The sequence below is a fragment of the Thalassophryne amazonica genome, chromosome 16 (assembly GCF_902500255.1).
Source record: "Thalassophryne amazonica chromosome 16, fThaAma1.1, whole genome shotgun sequence".
In the NCBI taxonomy this organism is placed as follows: Eukaryota; Metazoa; Chordata; class Actinopteri; order Batrachoidiformes; family Batrachoididae; genus Thalassophryne; species Thalassophryne amazonica.
The window spans coordinates 10,265,103-10,284,900 of NC_047118.1; the positions used below are offsets into that span (position 1 = coordinate 10,265,103).

Sequence of the window (19,798 nt, forward strand, 5' to 3'; positions counted from 1 at the left end):
AAACATTATCCACTTTCTCCAAATTACATCAAATTCACTGTTCTGGAGCCTCAAAGAAAAGATGATTGTTCCATTAGATAGATGTCACATATATAATATTATACCACTCCTTAATAGATGAGGTATCTGGTTTAAGTCATTGCTTTGTAATTTCTTTTCTAGCTGCCACACTCAGTATTCCAAAGAGTTTCTTAGTTCTAATATTTGTGGCCTTGGAGGTAAAGAGCCCAAAGAAAAGTTCATTCCAGTTGTAAGTAATTTTTATCTCTAATGTAATTTCTAATTCAGAATGGATAAATGTAGCACTTTAAATAGCTAACAAACCAGATCCAGTTTTGTTCAGTTTACAAAAATAAAACATGACGCTGTTGATATACACCATCAATCACCTTTAAATTGTACTGTTGTCTATAAATCTGTTGAATTGAAAATCAATAAATAACAGTAATTCACCATAATTAAATGAGGGTTTTTTTTTTTAATTGTCACACTTTTGTAATTACTTAACCTATTTTTGAACAACATATTCGGTTGTTAAGTGTGACGTAACGCATCACACGATTTAAACTTCCAGGTCCAAACACACACACACAAAAAATGTGCACTTTGTCATTTGTTTGTGGTCGTTTGTCATCTGTATCAGCTGAGCTTCTTTCGATGCCAAGACCTCACAAGCAGAGCTCCCGGATGTGCGACTGAGTCAGTAGGTCGGAAACATCACACGAGTTGTTGTTTTATCGATTCCCTGCCAATGACAAAGAGAAACCGAAGTGGCTACAACTGATCAGGTACGCCACCTACCCTGGCCTTTTTGTTCTAAGGGAAAATTCACATTCGGTACTTCAGCGTTTCCCATAATCCCCCTGGCAGCCCCCTGTGCTTCCCAGAATGCACCGCGGTGCCAGCAGAGTTCCACCATCTCACAGCCCATGTAAACTATGGCAAAGTGAAGATGTGGATGGCGTTGATTTAGCTAATTTGCAGGCGATTACGATGATGATGTGTTCTCCTAAACCGAGAGGGGTATCTGAAGGAGGTGTGGCACCTGTGCCCCGATGTTGTCTTATTGTCCATACTTCACGAGATGTGTTTACACTGTGAGTGCTGACCTCCTGACACCGGAACTGTGCTGAAACCGACCTCTCACGTGAGTTACAGACCGCCTGACAGCGTGAGATTCACAATTGCGAAACACCAAATTTTTCAGTTAGCAGATTAGCAGTTAGCAAAGCTAACTTTTAGGTTAGCTGTGCCCACTACTAGTCAGGGTTGAAATAAATGTTACAACCAGAATAATCTGCTTGCATAGGAAAATTTTTGTCTGTGCATTTCTTCTTTTTTTCCACAGTAATCCATAAGATTCTAATACTCTTCATCTTCCATTACTTCTGTCTCAGGACGTGCAGAGTCCTGTCAGCTGACTGGAAAAAGTTAGGAGTTCATTTTTACATTTTCTTTCCATGAATGGTGCACTCAAAGACATCCAAAAAAGTAACACTAACAATCCCCAAAGCATCAAAAAGCAACACACTGTCAGAGCCCCTGGTGACACTATAATGATGCACCATTGCCCTTCAGCAGCCGCATGCAAATGAATTCCCAAAGTCAGCAGAAATACTTGTCAAAATTTCATGAATGACAGTGAGAGTAACCCTCTACCTCACTGTAACCGTTAACAGCCAGTAGATCAAAGTGTCCGTATTTAGTGAGTGAGAGTGCGCTGCAATCCTCCCCAAAAAAGAAAAGAAATCACTCGACAGGGGACAAAAATCTGAAAGATTACAGTCAGTGAGGGACTTGAAATATTCTGTGGACGATGACCCGCTGTCATGTTTAAAGTGTTTTCAGGCCTGAGCACCTCGCGCAGCGTGCAGCTGGTTCACCCTCTGGTTTCCAACACAGTGTTGGATCACCTGCTAGCAGACATGATGTTTGTCCTGACGAACTCACAGCTCTGCCAACAGCAAAGCATTCAGATCGTAGTGACAAATGTCTCCCAACACATAAAGGTCAAAACAAAAGAAAACATTTTTTTAAATTTAATTTGAAAGATTACAACAAGAAACAAACAGTCATAAAACCATTATTGCCATGTGTGTCGTCTTCCGGAGGACGCATGTTTTTAGGTGGAATATTTGGGGAGCTCAGGATCAGAAGATTGACAGGGTGGGTTACAGGCTCTAATGGGGTAGCCAAGTTGCTGAACAGTGTCGGAAGGTCTCAGGATTGCGTTCCTGGTTCGACGCAACATTCCGATGGCTACATCAGACTGTGAGCTGCAGTGCACATTGGGATGGTTTTCAAATGGCTGTGAAGTGGGTCAGTAGGAATCAGCAGTTCCATGTTATGGCTCTTGTAGCTGTAGTTCTGTCTAAGTGGCCTTTTCCAGTTACTAGGATCCTCAACACTAAAGACCTGGTCAGACCGAATAATAAAGCAATGAATAATGAGCCACGTACATGATGTTCTTCTGAAGGAATTGCAGGAAACTGATGTTTAAAAAGGCTACAAGGGCTTTCTCAGAGTGGAACCTGCTCTGTTGCAGGTAACCAATCCTGTCCTGGTAGCCTCAGATAACGGCCCTCTAACAGCCTTGCGGTACCTTGTACACAAATTGTCCTGCGCTATTTTTGCCAAGTTTTGAAACTTCACAAAATTAGGGCCACACTCAGAGATAAGCATCGTTAGCGGAATAATCTGTCTCTAGAGCCACTATTCTCCCACATTTCTTGAATACCTTGACTCACACACATACACACACACAAAAATTCATGCTACGTGGTTCATTATTCGGTCTGACCAGGGCATAAAGGATCATGCCCAGAAAAACGCATCACATGACCCAAAAGTCATAGTTGACATTCCCTCATCATTCAAGTACATCTCATCTGCATCCGATTAAGTAGCCATTCATTTGACACAAAGTCATTCCAGTGGTAACCAAGGATCCTCTGAAGAGCTCTAGTACCAAATACATACATCCACTTGTCTCCTTAGAGGACTGGTTACCATCCACTCTCACCACCATACAGTAAGACGGGGAACACCAGGGACCCTAAAGAGTTTAACCTTCTGCAAAGGTATGGGCATCAGCAAACACCTCCATCCAACAAACTCGCAGTGAGACTGGGTGTCCCTAGCAGTTCTCGCATAGCACCGTGATGGAAAAACAGCTGCATTTCTCCGCAACAGACACACTGAAGTGATGCCAACAATGGAGCGTATGATAGATTACTTTTTTTCTGTGTGTCGTTACTCTGTTAGATGCTGCTGCAATTTTCTTGGAGATCCCAAACCAAGATCTGACATATGAGATGTTTTTTCAAAGCGAGCCTTCTCATTTCATGTGTTTTCACCATAACTACAGCTCAATGTGTTTTGGATAAAAGGCCAACATGCATGCAATGCCAACTTTTTTTTTTTCTTTTTTTTTTTGGAATGGTGAAAACCCCTTGATGGAATCCCTTTTTTGGCTGAAATAAAATTGACAAGCATCACCAACTGAAACACACACTGACCCATATGCCATCCAGGAAAAGCTCATAACAAAAACAACCAAAAGACAAATGGCTGTAAGAAACACAGTGAACAGCTTTTCATAACAGCATGACGGATTGCAGCATTTATCAGGACGGACCCATCAGCACAAGAAAACAATGCTAAAGACTTTGCCTATAAATAAACCTTTACATGACGGCTGCTGTTTATATCAATTCCTCTAAATTTCACTTGATTTATCTCAACTTTTATTTGATATGATGACTACTGAGCAGCCAAAAATGTGTTCAGTTTAAAAATAAATAAATAAATCCAATAAAGGCAAGTGACAAATACACATCGGAAATCAAGGGATTTGTTAGAAAATTCTTCTCTCTGCAGTGTTTGTACTTGTCTCCTTACTTTTTTTTTTTTTTTTTTTTTTTTTTTATCAGAGCACAGCACTGATTATATGTCAAGCTGGGCAAAAGCTGGAAAATGTTATTTTATTTTTTACCCCGGTTGACCACATGGTGCATGAATGTGCATTCAGAATATGCTTTTTGTAGATATTTATTTCAGCATGTCATATAGGTACAATAACAGAATTACAATCAGAGCACATTTTTAATGATGAGATAAATATAATCTGATTTTGCTGTCATAATAATAATAATAATAGGAAATCATAGATTCCTGCCCATCAGACTCCAGGAAAACTAAATGAAAGTTAAATAAAACTCATTTTCACAAGGATTACAAATGCAAGCATGATTGTCCTGAAAGGCATAATACCACAAAGTCTGATGACATCATCACATATTCATAAGGATCACATTGGTTTGTGGCAAATTGCTATTTCAAGCAAAGTAAATGTTTTCATTGGGCTCATTTGCACCAAATGTTACATTTATAAATCGTCGGTCCAGTACGGAGCCACGTACTGCAGGACGGACCAGCAATTAGGGGAAATGATGAGTGACCTTTCCAATAAGTTGGATACAGAGCCGAAAGTCCAACGGTGTAGGAAATGTTTGTTGTCAGTGTCGACCCACAGTTGCTCATCATTAACCTTTAACCTCTTTCTTTATAAACAAGCAACAAAGTCATAATATTGGCACCATCTCGACTTATCAAACTTCAAGTGGACCTCTTTCCTGCCACTCTCCTATGCGCATTTTATTTTATTTACGCAGTTATGTGTAAAAGGTATTGCTGGGTGTTTCTAAAGGATGGAAGTTCTTGGAAAACCACAGATTTTTTTGTTTTGTTTTGTTTTCCCCCGGTGTTGCCGACGCACAATTACGCACGAACTCCCTGTCTTCATGTGGGCAATTACGCGCGCGGTCAATCCGAGCCAAAGCTTTGCGCACAACTAAACTTTACAACACCAGATGTTTAATCCGTTCAAGAATCCTTCAGACATCATCCGATTTCAATTAAAGCCAAACTGCCACACAGACGCCCCGGGCGAGAAGGCGGTGCGTCTTACCGGTTCCGTTGTGGTCCCGACTTTTCCTGTCCGTATCCAGCACCAGGGGAAACAGATTGGAACAGACTGCGAGCCAAAGCGCAGACCACAGCGTTCCGCTGAGGCGCTTCTGTCAAGTGATTCGCAGTTAGACTGGATCATCTCAGAAATGTCCTTTCACAATAAAGGTGGGATGACAGGTTGTGTGTTATGTGTGTGTGTGTGTGTGTTATGGGATGTTTTGTCAGTTTGAGTTCTTTAGGACCTTTTTTTAGCCAAGTATTTTTGGGGTAATAAATGTGTGTAAGTTTAGGTTCCAATTCCATGTTTTTATTTAAGGCTAATATTCATTTTTTGCACCTGCTTACTCCAATTAAAAATCATGGGGTGGGGAGGGGGCAGCGCCTGGAGCCTATCACAGCAGTCACTGGGCGTGAGGCGGGGTGCACCCGGGACAGGATGACGTTCTGTTTCTTCAGGTGCGTAGATGAGCTGATTAGTGAAATCACCTGTGTATGTTAAAAGGGCCATATTGTGCAGAATATGGTTTTGTCTACCTTTTGCAGTTACACATGTTGTATGTTTATCCCACTGCTTTGCTTTTGATTATACAGAAACAACACTGCTAAGTAAAATTTCACCATTATTTTACAGCTCGTACTGTATCTGTACTCTGTATCTGGAGTATGTAGTAGCATCTCCATTGGCATACCATCAGACCTCCTTCAATGGACCTCTTACCCTCAATCGAACCCTAATCTTGACATACTTCTAACTTTAACCACACTAAAAAATTAGTCATTGGATGAACTCAATTCAATTATGTGCAGGATTTCCATCTAATAAATATATGTAGCCCCAACTCAAATAAAGCACATCCATGCAGGGTAATTTAATTTAATTTAGTTGGGACTACATATATTTATTAGATGGAAATCCAATACAACAAATCAGTTTTTTGAATGCATAAAATGGCATTCTTTTCAAGGAAAAAAAATAATTTTAATAATTGTGAATTTGTAAAAAGTATAGCTCTCACAAAGAATCAATCCCAGTTTTTTCTTGGAAATCTCCTGCCAGAGTTACAAGGCTACAGATCCACTGATTCAAAAGTAACATGGTTTCAAAAACCGTGCTATGGAACAAATGTCTGCCTCGGTGGTTACAATACAGGACCCAAAGCGGTTCGGCGGTGTGGTGGGTGTGACAGCACGTGGCAGCAGGGCACGCTCCCAGACGTGATCTGGCCTGAGCATTGTTTGTAAACCAGCAACAAGACTGGGTGATATGAGCTGGTTAGCTCTTTAGACTAGCTATGAGTATGAAACGCTTCATGGGTGATTCTTTAACTACGGGCACTATTGGCCTTGTAAATGTAATTTCCACCACACCATTGCCTTACAATATAAAGCGCCTTGGGGCAACTGTTTATTGTGATTTGGCGCTATATACATGTGCTCTGATGTCACTGTTTATCTCCATAGAAACTACCCAAACAATCTTTCATACAAACTGTTTAAAGGGACATTAGTGTTGTGGTGGAAATTACGGCAATAGTGTGGGACAACTACATTTTGTTTAAAAAAAATCACAACAGTTGTATGACATTGAATACCCCAATTATGTTTTGATTATTTTACTGATATTTTATTCAGAGATATTTTAAAACATTAGAAAAACGTTTCTTTACCATTCATTTTTATCATTGAAGATCAAAAGTCTGGGTGTGGGACAAGCACAAAACAGCAATATTTGCATATAATGATGCTGAAAAAAGGTGAAAAATTCATCATAGACTACTAGAACAAATTTCTTGACACACTTTCATTGTAAAGATAACTATAAAAGTGTGAAATTTCCCCTTTTTTCTGTTTTTCATACAATATGATCAAAGGACATAATAAGTGCCCGTAGTCTAAGAATCACCCTCATATACCGGTATGTTAACCGGCTTCAAAATCAAACAGCATTAGACGGACCATCTACTCAGCGAGGTGCTTATGTAGATTTTCCCATACAGAAACTAGCAGTACTAATAAATGCTCCACTGTATTTGACTGTTCCTTTCATCCAAAGCAAACATGGTCAATGTGTCAGATTTGTTGGTGATTTTAAATACTTATCTTTCTTGGGATATTTTCATACCTGAGCACATTAAATGTATTTGTCTAATTTGTGTAATTTATTTATCCTTGAGCTGTACAACTTAAATCACTTATCACTGGGTCTTAGCAAAAAAAAAAAAAAAAAAAAAGGGAAATGGTGAAGAAAATGCAGTATAACTGGATACCAGAAGTATGTTTATCAGAGTAGGGGAAACCGGGGCACGGTGAATCAGTAGATATATCTGCAAAACTACATATATATTTGCAGCATATGCCATATTTTTATGCATAAAGACATCCCCCTTATAAATTAGTGTTTTGTTATTGGACACATTAAGGGTAAAACTAAGTGGCAAGTGAAGTCAGTTTTTTCCTATCAAAAGTAAATTTTGTAGATGTCAGTGTCTTTGTATTTATTTCTAACAATAGGGGAAAGGTGGCCCCAAAAATTGTTAGTAGTTAGAAGACTACCCCGTCCAACTGATGAGCATGTGTTATGTCTTCTCCAGACTATCAGCTATTTGATAACATGACTCATGTGTGTCACATGCACCCGGGGCACAGTGAATCAGGGCACACTGAATCAGTCTAGAAAGTGATTTACTAAGCCCCAGAATCAAGTGGACGACAAATATTACTTGTTGAAGCTTATACATTTATTTTTCCATGAATTATTTCTATAATTTGTGTATATAAACAACTGTTTTCACATTTGAACAAAAATGATGACAGTTGTATTTAGTTTCTACAGGACTTATATCACTATATAAGACACTCACACATTACATAGCTAATTTGCTGGATTATAGTTTGTATATGCAGCAGCATATATTTAATGATTTTGAAAAAATCTTTATAATTGTGTTTTGTTTTTTGTTTTGTTTTTTTTTTTGGTTTTTTGGTTTGTTTGTTTTTTCATTATATTCTAAGTTGATTCACTGTGCCCTGTGAATTAGTGTCCGGGGCAGAGTTAACACCTGTAAATTACAGTTGGGGAGACATAAATAACACAGCCTTATAAACAATAACTTGCTGTATTAAATCCACAATAGAATGACCTAAACCTATGCATAATGTGTTTATGCTGCCACAAAACAACATGTCTGATCCACTGTGCCCCGGCTTCCCCTATAAGTGCTACTTTCTTGAAGAGGAAAACCCAAAACATTGCCCTGGAGTATAAGATGCACTTTTTTCTGTATTATCAGCACTTTAATTTTGGATTTTTGTGAATTTTTGCAGCGTGCTCTTTATTGTTGGCATTTCTTATTTTATTAACACGAGGGCTTTATTTTGTTTAGTGCTTTGATTCACATGAAAGGCCTGTATATATAGCCATTATAATTATTAGTCACAATACGTCTGCCTGCCTTTGCACAGCCCCATTCCACTATGTTATATTTATTTGACAGTGAACATAGTTTTGCCTGTTTGTCTATTTGACTCCGTTACTTCTTACAGAAGTATTTTTTTTCCTTTTCTTGTTGTTGTTTACGCACCAGTGACACCAGATCCAATTCCTTGTATGTGAGAACTTACTTGGCAATAAATTTGATTCTGATTCTGAAACTAAATGTCTGATTTTTCAGTATATAAGTTGCAGGACCTCCCAAAGTAGTAAAAAAAAAAAAAAAATTCATGACTGATACTCTGGACGATACAGCACTAGATTACAAACTATTACCAGAAAGAAGAAATGCACGGGGGTTTCAGTTAATATTGTAACTTGGCAAATTTCAAGTGAGTTAATAAGATTTGTCATTGTGTTTAAACACAGCACAGACTAGTTTCCTCATTATAGCGATGACGCGCCCGCAGACGGACATGCAGAGAAGCTGTTGTCACCAGGTGATGGATACTTTCACTGTCCTATTTACAAGCACCGACCACAGTTCCTCTTCACACACACAGATCTACTGGCACGCAAAGTGTCATTAAAATAACCCACAGGGATGAACGCCATAGTTTTGTAAAGTGCCAGAAGATCAGGCACCTTCATGGCCACGTTCCAAACCCTGCACCCGTCAAACCAACTGCTGCACACCAGGAGGATCCAGGACGCGGGGTCACTGCCACTTGCCCTTTTAGCGCTGACAGTGCTGAATATAGATTTTCTTTTTCCTGAGTCATATGATTAAAAACAGAAATGTGGTCTGTGACCTTTTGATAGAGGTCGTCTGAAAATCCTGAAGAGACGAAGGTATCAGTTACAGAGACTGACTTTTCTTTCTCCTTTCCTTCAAATGTAAATAAACCGTCGCTGTGCAGAAGACGTGCATCTGTGGCTCATGTCTGGAATCAGTTGAGAATCATATGGAGTCATCAACTCAGTGAATCCCCAAAAAATCTTTAAATAATTCTGTAAAATCTACTGTATATTTAGCTGTGAAAATATGAGTTCTGAGGGTGAGTGATCCTCCTATTTCCTGTCAAGTTTGCACCTTTTAACATTTAAAATAGCTGTACATGCCCCCCAGTTCATTCTCACAGTCTGTCGACAGACGTAAGTTGTTCTTTCCTCTGGTGGCTATTTCCCGTCGTCGTGAGCTGAGGTATAAACCTCACCTCGTTTCTCCAAGCAGCAATCACCTGGACACATTTGGCACCACGTCCTTCCGAGCATGTACGCCAGAAAAATCAGAAAAATTTTGGAGAATTTGTTTGTATTTTTTATTTTTTTTATTTTTTTTGGTTTATGGAGCTTGAAGGACTCACAGCCACTTCAGCCCCACCAGTTTTCAGGTCGGGACAGGGGTTAGACCCATGCACAACTCATTAAACTCAGGGAAAACTTGGTGTCTTGATTTCCTAAGGTCATAAAAATATAACAGCATGGTGCATTAAGCCTGAACCAGACCATGTTGACACACGTATGGAAGCAGCTGAGAGTCCAGCTGATCCACATCCCACCGGGAAACACACAAGCTGTGCCATGATGCTGCTCAGAAAACCTCTGTGCCAAACTCGTCCAGGTGCTATCAGAGTTGTGTGCCTGGAAAACCACATAGTAAAATCCCAGTCATGCCCCAAACCTGAACAGTGACCGTAGTTTTCCATATGATTCATTTCTGTTCAAAAAATGTCTGCTAAACTTAAGGTGTGTTTTATGTCGCTGAACTTTGATGCTATTTGCTTACTGTAAAGTAGGGCTGGGCGATATGGCCTAAAATTCATATTGCATTATAATCAGAAACATCAATGTAACGGTATACTGTATATTGTGATTTATTCACTTTATTATTTAATTAAATAAATAAACTTTTTTTTATCTCATTAATCCGACTTTGTGCAGAATTGTAATAGTAAAACTATCAGAGTAACAGTGACTGAATGATGTTAAAAATACATTCATAATTATTATTCGTTCCACATTGGTATTTGGCACAAGTTTCACACTGGATGCCCTTCCTGACACAACTTAGTAGTAGTATTGGTTTGTAAAAAATAAAAATAAAAAAATAAAACATCTTCAAAAAGAGGGACAGGGTCTTTTTGGCTCACCTCTCTGGCTCTGGACACGCCATGTGTATTAGACTGTAAAAATCATCTACCTTCATTTCGTCATACTCAGTTTATATAGCAACGTTCAAAATCAGCTCTGTAGTGTAGTCAGTCCTCTAAAGTTTCTCCAGAGTTTGCACTGCTGGCAAGTGGAACGAGTTATCTGATATTTTGTTTGAGTTATAATCTGCAAACTCAAGGATATAAAATATTTTCATGCAAAACGTGTGCAAACAACATAGCACCCTTAAAAACATTCATGCTGATTTACTAACAGGGTGCAATGAGGAATGCTTTGCTTGCTTGCCTCTACTGGTGGTTGGCTCTCACTGCGGTATTGTATCACTTCCTGTTCCGGAGCACAGCGGTGTTTTTCTGTATCTGTTAGCTGTTTAATCTGCGCAGTTAGATTGATCTAGTTATCTAGATTACGATTTGTTTCCCAGTGTAATCTTTACGTGCCTTAACTAAAGCACTCCTTCTGCTGAATCACCTCTAAATTATTTACACATTATTCACTTTGCGTGTTTTTAGGAATCCGCTAGCTTAGCGTAGCTACTAGCTCTTAGCCGATTTAGCATGGCGGCTTCTCCTGTCTCTCCCGCACTTTTCTGCTCTGGGTGTGAAATGTTTAGTTATTCCTCGGCCTCCTTTAGCAGTAATGGTACTTGTAATAAGTGTAGCTTATTCGTAGCTTTGGAGGCCAGGCTGGGCGAATTGGAGACTCGGCTCCACACCGTGGAAAATTCTACAGCTAGCCAGGCCCCTGTAGTCGGTGCGGACCAAGGTAGCTTAGCCGCCGTTAGTTCCCCCCTGGCAGATCCCGAGCAGCCGGGAAAGCAGGCTGACTGGGTGACTGTGAGGAGGAAGCGTAGCCCTAAACAGAAGCCCCGTGTACACCGCCAACCCGTTCACATCTCTAACCGTTTTTCCCCACTCGACGACACACCCGCCGAGGATCAAACTCTGGTTATTGGCGACTCTGTTTTGAGAAATGTGAAGTTAGCGACACCAGCAACCATAGTCAATTGTCTTCCGGGGGCCAGAGCAGGCGACATTGAAGGAAATTTGAAACTGCTGGTTAAGGCTAAGCGTAAATTTGGTAAGATTGTAATTCACGTCGGCAGTAATGACACCCGGTTACGCCAATCGGAGGTCACTAAAATTAACATTAAATCGGTGTGTAACTTTGCAAAAACAATGTCGGACTCTGTAGTTTTCTCTGGGCCCCTCCCCAATCAGACCGGGAGTGACATGTTTAGCCGCATGTTCTCCTTGAATTGCTGGCTGTCTGAGTGGTGTCCAAAAAATGAGGTGGGCTTCATAGATAATTGGCAAAGCTTCTGGGGAAAACCTGGTCTTGTTAGGAGAGACGGCATCCATCCCACTTTGGATGGAGCAGCTCTCATTTCTAGAAATCTGGCTAATTTTCTTAAATCCTCCAAACCGTGACTATCCAGGGTTGGGACCAGGAAGCAGAGTTGTAGTCTTACACACCTCTCTGCAGCTTCACTCCCCCTGCCATCCCCTCATTACCCCATCCCCGTAGAGACGGTGCCTGCTCCCAGACTACCAATAACCAGCAAAAATCTATTTAAGCATAAAAATTCAAAAAGAAAAAATAATATAGCACCTTCTACTGCACCACAGACTAAAACAGTTAAATGTGGTCTATTAAACATTAGGTCTCTCTCTTCTAAGTCCCTGTTGGTAAATGATATAATAATTGATCAACATATTGATTTATTCTGCCTAACAGAAACCTGGTTACAGCAGGATGAATATGTTAGTTTAAATGAGTCAACACCCCCGAGTCACACTAACTGTCAGAATGCTCGTAGCACGGGCCGGGGCGGTGGATTAGCAGCAATCTTCCATTCCAGCTTATTAATTAATCAAAAACCCAGACAGAGCTTTAATTCATTTGAAAGCTTGTCTCTTAGTCTTGTCCATCCAAATTGGAAGTCCCAAAAACCAGTTTTATTTGTTATTATCTATCGTCCACCTGGTCGTTACTGTGAGTTTCTCTGTGAATTTTCAGACCTTTTGTCTGACTTAGTGCTTAGCTCAGATAAGATAATTATAGTGGGCGATTTTAACATCCACACAGATGCTGAGAATGACAGCCTCAACACTGCATTTAATCTATTATTAGACTCTATTGGCTTTGCTCAAAAAGTAAATGAGTCCACCCACCACTTTAATCATATCTTAGATCTTGTTCTGACTTATGGTATGGAAATAGAAGACTTAACAGTATTCCCTGAAAACTCCCTTCTGTCTGATCATTTTTTAATAACATTTACATTTACTCTGATGGACTACCCAGCAGTAGGGAATAAGTTTCATTACACTAGAAGTCTTTCAGAAAGCGCTGTAACTAGGTTTAAGGATATGATTCCTTCTTTATGTTCTCTAATGCCATATAACAACACAGTGCAGAATAGCTACCTAAACTCTGTAAGGGAGATAGAGTATCTCGTCAATAGTTTTACATCCTCATTGAAGACAGCTTTGGATGCTGTAGCTCCTCTGAAAAAGAGAGCTTTAAATCAGAAGTGTCTGACTCCATGGTATAACTCTCAAACTCGTAGCTTAAAGCAGATAACCCGTAAGTTGGAGAGGAAATGGCGTCTCACTAATTTAGAAGATCTTCACTTAGCCTGGAAAAAGAGTCTGTTGCTCTATAAAAAAGCCCTCCGTAAAGCTAGGACATCTTTCTACTCATCACTAATTGAAGAAAATAAGAACAACCCCAGGTTTCTTTTCAGCACTGTAGCCAGGCTGACAAAGAGTCAGAGCTCTATTGAGCTGAGTATTCCATTAACTTTAACTAGTAATGAGTTCATGACTTTCTTTGCTAACAAAATTTTAACTATTAGAGAAAAAATTACTCATAACCATCCCAAAGACGTATCGTTATCTTTGGCTGCTTTCAGTGATGCCGGTATTTGGTTAGACTCTTTCTCTCCGATTGTTCTGTCTGAGTTATTTTCATTAGTTACTTCATCCAAACCATCAACATGTTTATTAGACCCCATTCCTACCAGGCTGCTCAAGGAAGCCCTACCATTATTTAATGCTTCGATCTTAAATATGATCAATCTATCTTTGTTAGTTGGCTATGTACCACAGGCTTTTAAGGTGGCAGTAATTAAACCATTACTTAAAAAGCCATCACTTGACCCAGCTATCTTAGCTAATTATAGGCCAATCTCCAACCTTCCTTTTCTCTCAAAAATTCTTGAAAGGGTAGTTGTAAAACAGCTAACTGATCATCTGCAGAGGAATGGTCTATTTGAAGAGTTTCAGTCAGGTTTTAGAATTCATCATAGTACAGAAACAGCATTAGTGAAGGTTACAAATGATCTTCTTATGACCTCGGACAGTGGACTCATCTCTGTGCTTGTTCTGTTAGACCTCAGTGCTGCTTTTGATACTGTTGACCATAAAATTTTATTACAGAGATTAGAGCATGCCATAGGTATTAAAGGCACTGCGCTGCGGTGGTTTGAATCATATTTGTCTAATAGATTACAATTTGTTCATGTAAATGGGGAATCTTCTTCACAGACTAAAGTTAATTATGGAGTTCCACAAGGTTCTGTGCTAGGACCAATTTTATTCACTTTATATATGCTTCCCTTAGGCAGTATTATTAGACGGTATTGCTTAAATTTTCATTGTTACGCAGATGATACCCAGCTTTATCTATCCATGAAGCCAGACGACACACACCAATTAGCTAAACTGCAGGATTGTCTTACAGACATAAAGACATGGATGACCTCTAATTTCCTGCTTTTAAACTCAGATAAAACTGAAGTTATTGTACTTGGCCCCACAAATCTTAGAAACATGGTGTCTAACCAGATTCTTACTCTGGATGGCATTACCCTGACCTCTAGTAATACTGTGAGAAATCTTGGAGTCATTTTTGATCAGGATATGTCATTCAAAGCGCATATTAAACAAATATGTAGGACTGCTTTTTTGCATTTACGCAATATCTCTAAAATCAGAAAGGTCTTGTCTCAGAGTGATGCTGAAAAACTAATTCATGCATTTATTTCCTCTAGGCTGGACTATTGTAATTCATTATTATCAGGTTGTCCTAAAAGTTCCCTAAAAAGCCTTCAGTTAATTCAAAATGCTGCAGCTAGAGTGCTGACGGGGACTAGAAGGAGAGAGCATATCTCACCCATATTGGCCTCTCTTCATTGGCTTCCTGTTAATTCTAGAATAGAATTTAAAATTCTTCTTCTTACTTATAAGGTTTTGAATAATCAGGTCCCTTCTTATCTTAGGGACCTCGTAGTACCATATCACCCCAATAGAGCGCTTCGCTCTCAGACTGCAGGCTTACTTGTAGTTCCTAGGGTTTGTAAGAGTAGAATGGGAGGCAGAGCCTTCAGCTTTCAGGCTCCTCTCCTGTGGAACCAGCTCCCAATTCAGATCAGGGAGACAGACACCCTCTCTACTTTTAAGATTAGGCTTAAAACTTTCCTTTTTGCTAAAGCTTATAGTTAGGGCTGGATCAGGTGACCCTGAACCATCCCTTAGTTATGCTGCTATAGACGTAGACTGCTGGGGGGTTCCCATGATGCACTGTTTCTTTCTCTTTTTGCTCTGTATGCACCACTCTGCATTTAATCATTAGTGATCGATCTCTGCTCCCCTCCACAGCATGTCTTTTTCCTGGTTCTCTCCCTCAGCCCCAACCAGTCCCAGCAGAAGACTGCCCCTCCCTGAGCCTGGTTCTGCTGGAGGTTTCTTCCTGTTAAAAGGGAGTTTTTCCTTCCCACTGTAGCCAAGTGCTTGCTCACAGGGGGTCGTTTTGACCGTTGGGGTTTTACATCATTATTGTATGGCCTTGCCTTACAATATAAAGCGCCTTGGGGCAACTGTTTGTTGTGATTTGGCGCTATATAAAAAAAAAATTGATTGATTGATTGAATGCATCTTTCCAATGCACAAAATAGGGTGTAATGTCCATTTAGCATGTTTACCTTCATGCATTTGCAATTTGGGGGGGTGTCCACCCAAGTGCATGATATGATGGGTGTTGAACATGTAAATACGCGAGGTCTGCACACCAACACGATTTATCAAGGCTAAAAGCAATTTCAGGAGCTGAAATTGCGTCTGTAATTTAGCACATTTGAAAACTTGGCGTTAACTTAACCATTCTTGTGCGATCAGTGCAGACGCGTAAATCTGATTCAAGGTCCCCGTGAGATGTTTGGGTATGCATAGTGTTATGTAACTCAGTAATCTCCTTTAATACAGAAAACACCACTATTAAACATGAATTTATAGTGGTCTATTTTTGATTAAATGAAATATCCACTGCTTAAATAAAAATTAAATGTGACATTTATAATGTATCTCTATGTAATAGAAATACAGCTACAACATCCTGTGCACATGTGTCCTCCTGTATGTTGTTATGCACAAGGACGGACATCCATTTCACATCGTCTACAATTATATTGAAGGGAAGAGAATATACAGTTGTGCTCTAAAGTTTACATACCCAGGCAGAAGTTTTGCTTTTTTTGGCCATTTTTCAGAGAATATGAATGATAACACAAAAACTTTTTTTTCACTCATGGTTAGTTGTTGGGTGAAGCCATTTATTGTCAAACAACTGTGTTTACTCTTTTTAAATCATAATCAATAATAATGACAACACAAACTACTCAAATGACCCTGATCAAAAGTTTACATACCCCTGTTCTTAATACTGTGTATTGCCACCTTTAACATCACTGACAGCTTGGAGTCTTTTGTGGTAGTTTTGGACGAGGCTCTCTGATGGTGAAGCTGCCACTGAATATGTTTCGGACTTTATTTACATTAATTACAAAGAAATACAAACAATATGGCACTCTATGGTAAATCTGCATGGAGTACACAGTTCTCAAAAACCGAGTGACTGTACAAGAAGCAGAAGAGTGAGGAAAGCCACCAAGACACCCAGACAACCCAGAAGAAGTTATAGGCTTACGTGGCTGTGACTGGAGAAATTATGCACAGTGCAAGCTTTGCATTTGGTGAAAATCAACAAAAAATGAATATTTGACATTTCCAAGGAATCGTTTATTTTATATTTTTTTACTCCATGACAAAGTTGTTGATATTTGTTTCTCCAAATACTGCTGTTTGGCATTGCAGTTTAATTTCTGTGGGTTCTCAACACCATAGCTACGCCTGGAATGTATACAAGCTGATCGGATTCTGTGCTTGTTTGGGTATATATCTAAATAGTCATGATGTGATTTCTCTTGTGAAACTAACTCTTTAACAATACATGGCAGGCACTTGATACTTACACCATCAGTACCCTCTGGGCAGTACGTGACCTCCTTAAATTTTAAGGTTGTTTGGTGCATATATCTGAATATTTTTATGGATGAAACCTGATCAACTCTATCCGAAGGAGATGTGTTGCACTGCATGAGGCAAATGGTGGTCACACCAGATACTGACTGGTATCCCCCCCCCCCCCCCCCCCCCCAATAAAACAAAACTGCACCTTTCAGAGTGGCCTTTTAATGTGGGCAGTCTAAGGCACACCTGTGCACTAATCATGGTGTCTAATCAGCATCTTGATATGGCACACCTGTGAGGTGGGATGGATTATCTCAGCAAAGGAGAAGTGCTCACTATCACAGATTTAGACTGGTTTGTGAACAATATTTGAGGGAAATGGTGATATTGTGTACGTGGAAAAAGTTTTAGATCTTTGAGTTCATCTCATACAAAATGGGAGCAAAACCAAAAGTGTTGCGTTTATATTTTTGTTGAGTGTATATATATGCAGTGCTTGGCTTGGGGCTTGAAAACTGAGCTAAAGGAACATGACATATAACTGATAGACACACACATTATTCTACGCGATAGAGGAATAAGGACACCGTATGGTACACGTTGTCATTATACAGGCTGAAATATTAAGCGGAGCAGTTATGCATGACCGTTATAATGGATGCATGCATAATTTACCATTAGTCTGTTCACATCAACGCAGATTTCTCAAGGCTAAACAATTTGCACAGTTTTCAAGATGCATGAAGCGGTCAAGAAACGTTAACCTACAACCACTCATTTCCTTCATTCCTTACTTTTTAGTTATCAGTCTTGTTATTATCCTCTTTTTCTCCATTCCTACACATCCACCCCCTCCCACCAATCCGAAAACCCTCACTTTCCCATCTTTTTGACTTTTCCCCATGCATTCGGTTCTTCTTCTTTTTGCTCCACCTCTCACTTCGTCTTTCCCCTGCCGTGTCCCGCTTGCTTTCTTTAATTGGTCTGTTTTCTCCTGAAGGTTGCCGGTGCCTGCAGGGCTATGAAAATGTCACAAAGGCCCACTCCATTTTCAGCTACGTAAATAGCCATTTCCCACCACAGCAAACCCACTTTCCCCAGTCTGACCTGCCACGTTGCACCGCTCAGTTCCTGCCTCCTACGCTACCTGAGAGCAGCACGCTTTCATTGCTTATCTGTCATTTTGATATAACTGCTGCCAACATCGTCCTCTGCATTCATCTCATGTACATTTAAAAGACTGAAAACCACAAGCGAAAAGCTCAGCCACCTGATTTTGCTTGTAAAGGTTAGCCTGCCCGTTTAAAGGATACCTTCACTTTTCGCCGCCGCTAGTTATAATAAAACCTTGTTAGCAATCACTTAATTCTAATTTTGTTTTCTCTTTCTTTTTGTATATTTGAACCTGTGTTTGTCCATGTAGTTGATCACTTAAGGAGCATATCAATGAGCATAGCGCGTGTGCAGTGTTCAACAACTATGTTAGTCCAGCCACAGCTCTTCGTAAATTTCCATAATCTATCCACCATCCACAAACCATCCAGCAGGTGGCAGACATGGAATATGGAATATTGTATATTCAAAATAAAATCTTTTTCTTTTTACTTTTTGTTATTTTGTTTAATTAGCAGAACTACCCGTCTCCACACAGGTGAAGCATAGTTACCAAGTTGTACACATTTGTGTTTTTAAAAACCATTTATTTATTTTATTTATTTATTTATTTATTTATTTATTTATATTTATATAGCGCCAAATCACAACAAACAGTTGCCCCAAGGCGCTTTATATTGTAAGGCAAAGCCATACAATAATTACGTAAAAACCCCAACGGTCAAAACGACCCCCTGTGAGCAAGCACTTGGCGACAGTGGGAAGGAAAAACTCCCTTTTAACAGGAAGAAACCTCCAGCAGAACCAGGCTCAGGGAGGGGCAGTCTTCTGCTGGGACTGGTTGGGGCTGAGGGAGCGAACCAAGAAAAAGACATGCTGTGGAGGGGAGCAGAGATCAATCACTAATGATTAAATGCAGAGTGGTGCATACAGAGCAAAAAGAGAAAGAAACACTCAGTGCATCATGGGAACCCCCCAGCAGTCTAAGTCTATAGCAGCATAACTAAGGGATGGTTCAGGGTCACCTGATCCAGCCCTAACTATAAGCTTTAGCAAAAAGGAAAGTTTTAAGCCTAATCTTAAAAGTAGAGAGGGTGTCTGTCTCCCTGATCTGAATGGGGAGCTGGTTCCACAGGAGAGGATCCTGAAAGCTGAAGGCTCTGCCGTAGACCCTAAACCCTAAACCCTAAACCCTAAACCCTAGAAACTACAAGTAAGCCTGCAGTCTGAGAGCGAAGCGCTCTATTGGGGTGATATGGTACTATGAGGTCCCTAAGATAAGATGGGACCTGATTATTCAAAACCTTATAAGTAAGAAGAAGAATTTTAAATGCTATTCTAGAATTAACAGGAAGCCAATGAAGAGAAGCCAATATGGGTGAGATATGCTCTCTCCTTCTAGTCCCTGTCAGTACTCTAGCTGCAGCATTTTGAATTAACTGAAGGCTTTTCAGGGAACTTTTAGGACAACCTGATAATAATGAATTACAATAGTCCAGCCTAGAGGAAATAAATGCATGAATTAGTTTTTCAGCATCACTCTGAGACAAGACCTTTCTAATTTTAGAGATATTGCGTAAATGCAAAAAAAGCAGTCCTACATATTTGTTTAATATGTGCTTTGAATGACATATCCTGATCACAGTATTACTAGAGGTCAGGGTAATGCCATCCAGAGTAAGGATCTGGTTAGACACCATGTTTCTAAGATCTGTGGGGCCAAGTACAATAACTTCAGTTTTATCTGAGTTTAAAAGCAGGAAATTAGAGGTCATCCATGTCTTTATGTCTGTAAGAC

At 39.8% G+C, this 19,798-nt stretch overlaps 1 protein-coding gene across 1 annotated transcript in view; it reads right to left on the reverse strand.

The window, feature by feature from the left end:
• znf385c (zinc finger protein 385C) overlaps positions 1–5,095 on the reverse strand; it is a 453,093-nt gene extending 447,998 nt beyond the window's left edge. Inside the window, exon 1 of the mRNA XM_034189945.1 lies at positions 4,970–5,095. The gene's annotated coding sequence lies outside the window, so the exon portion shown is untranslated. The remainder of the gene's footprint in view (positions 1–4,969) is intronic.
• Between the last annotated feature and the right edge of the window lie 14,703 nt (positions 5,096–19,798).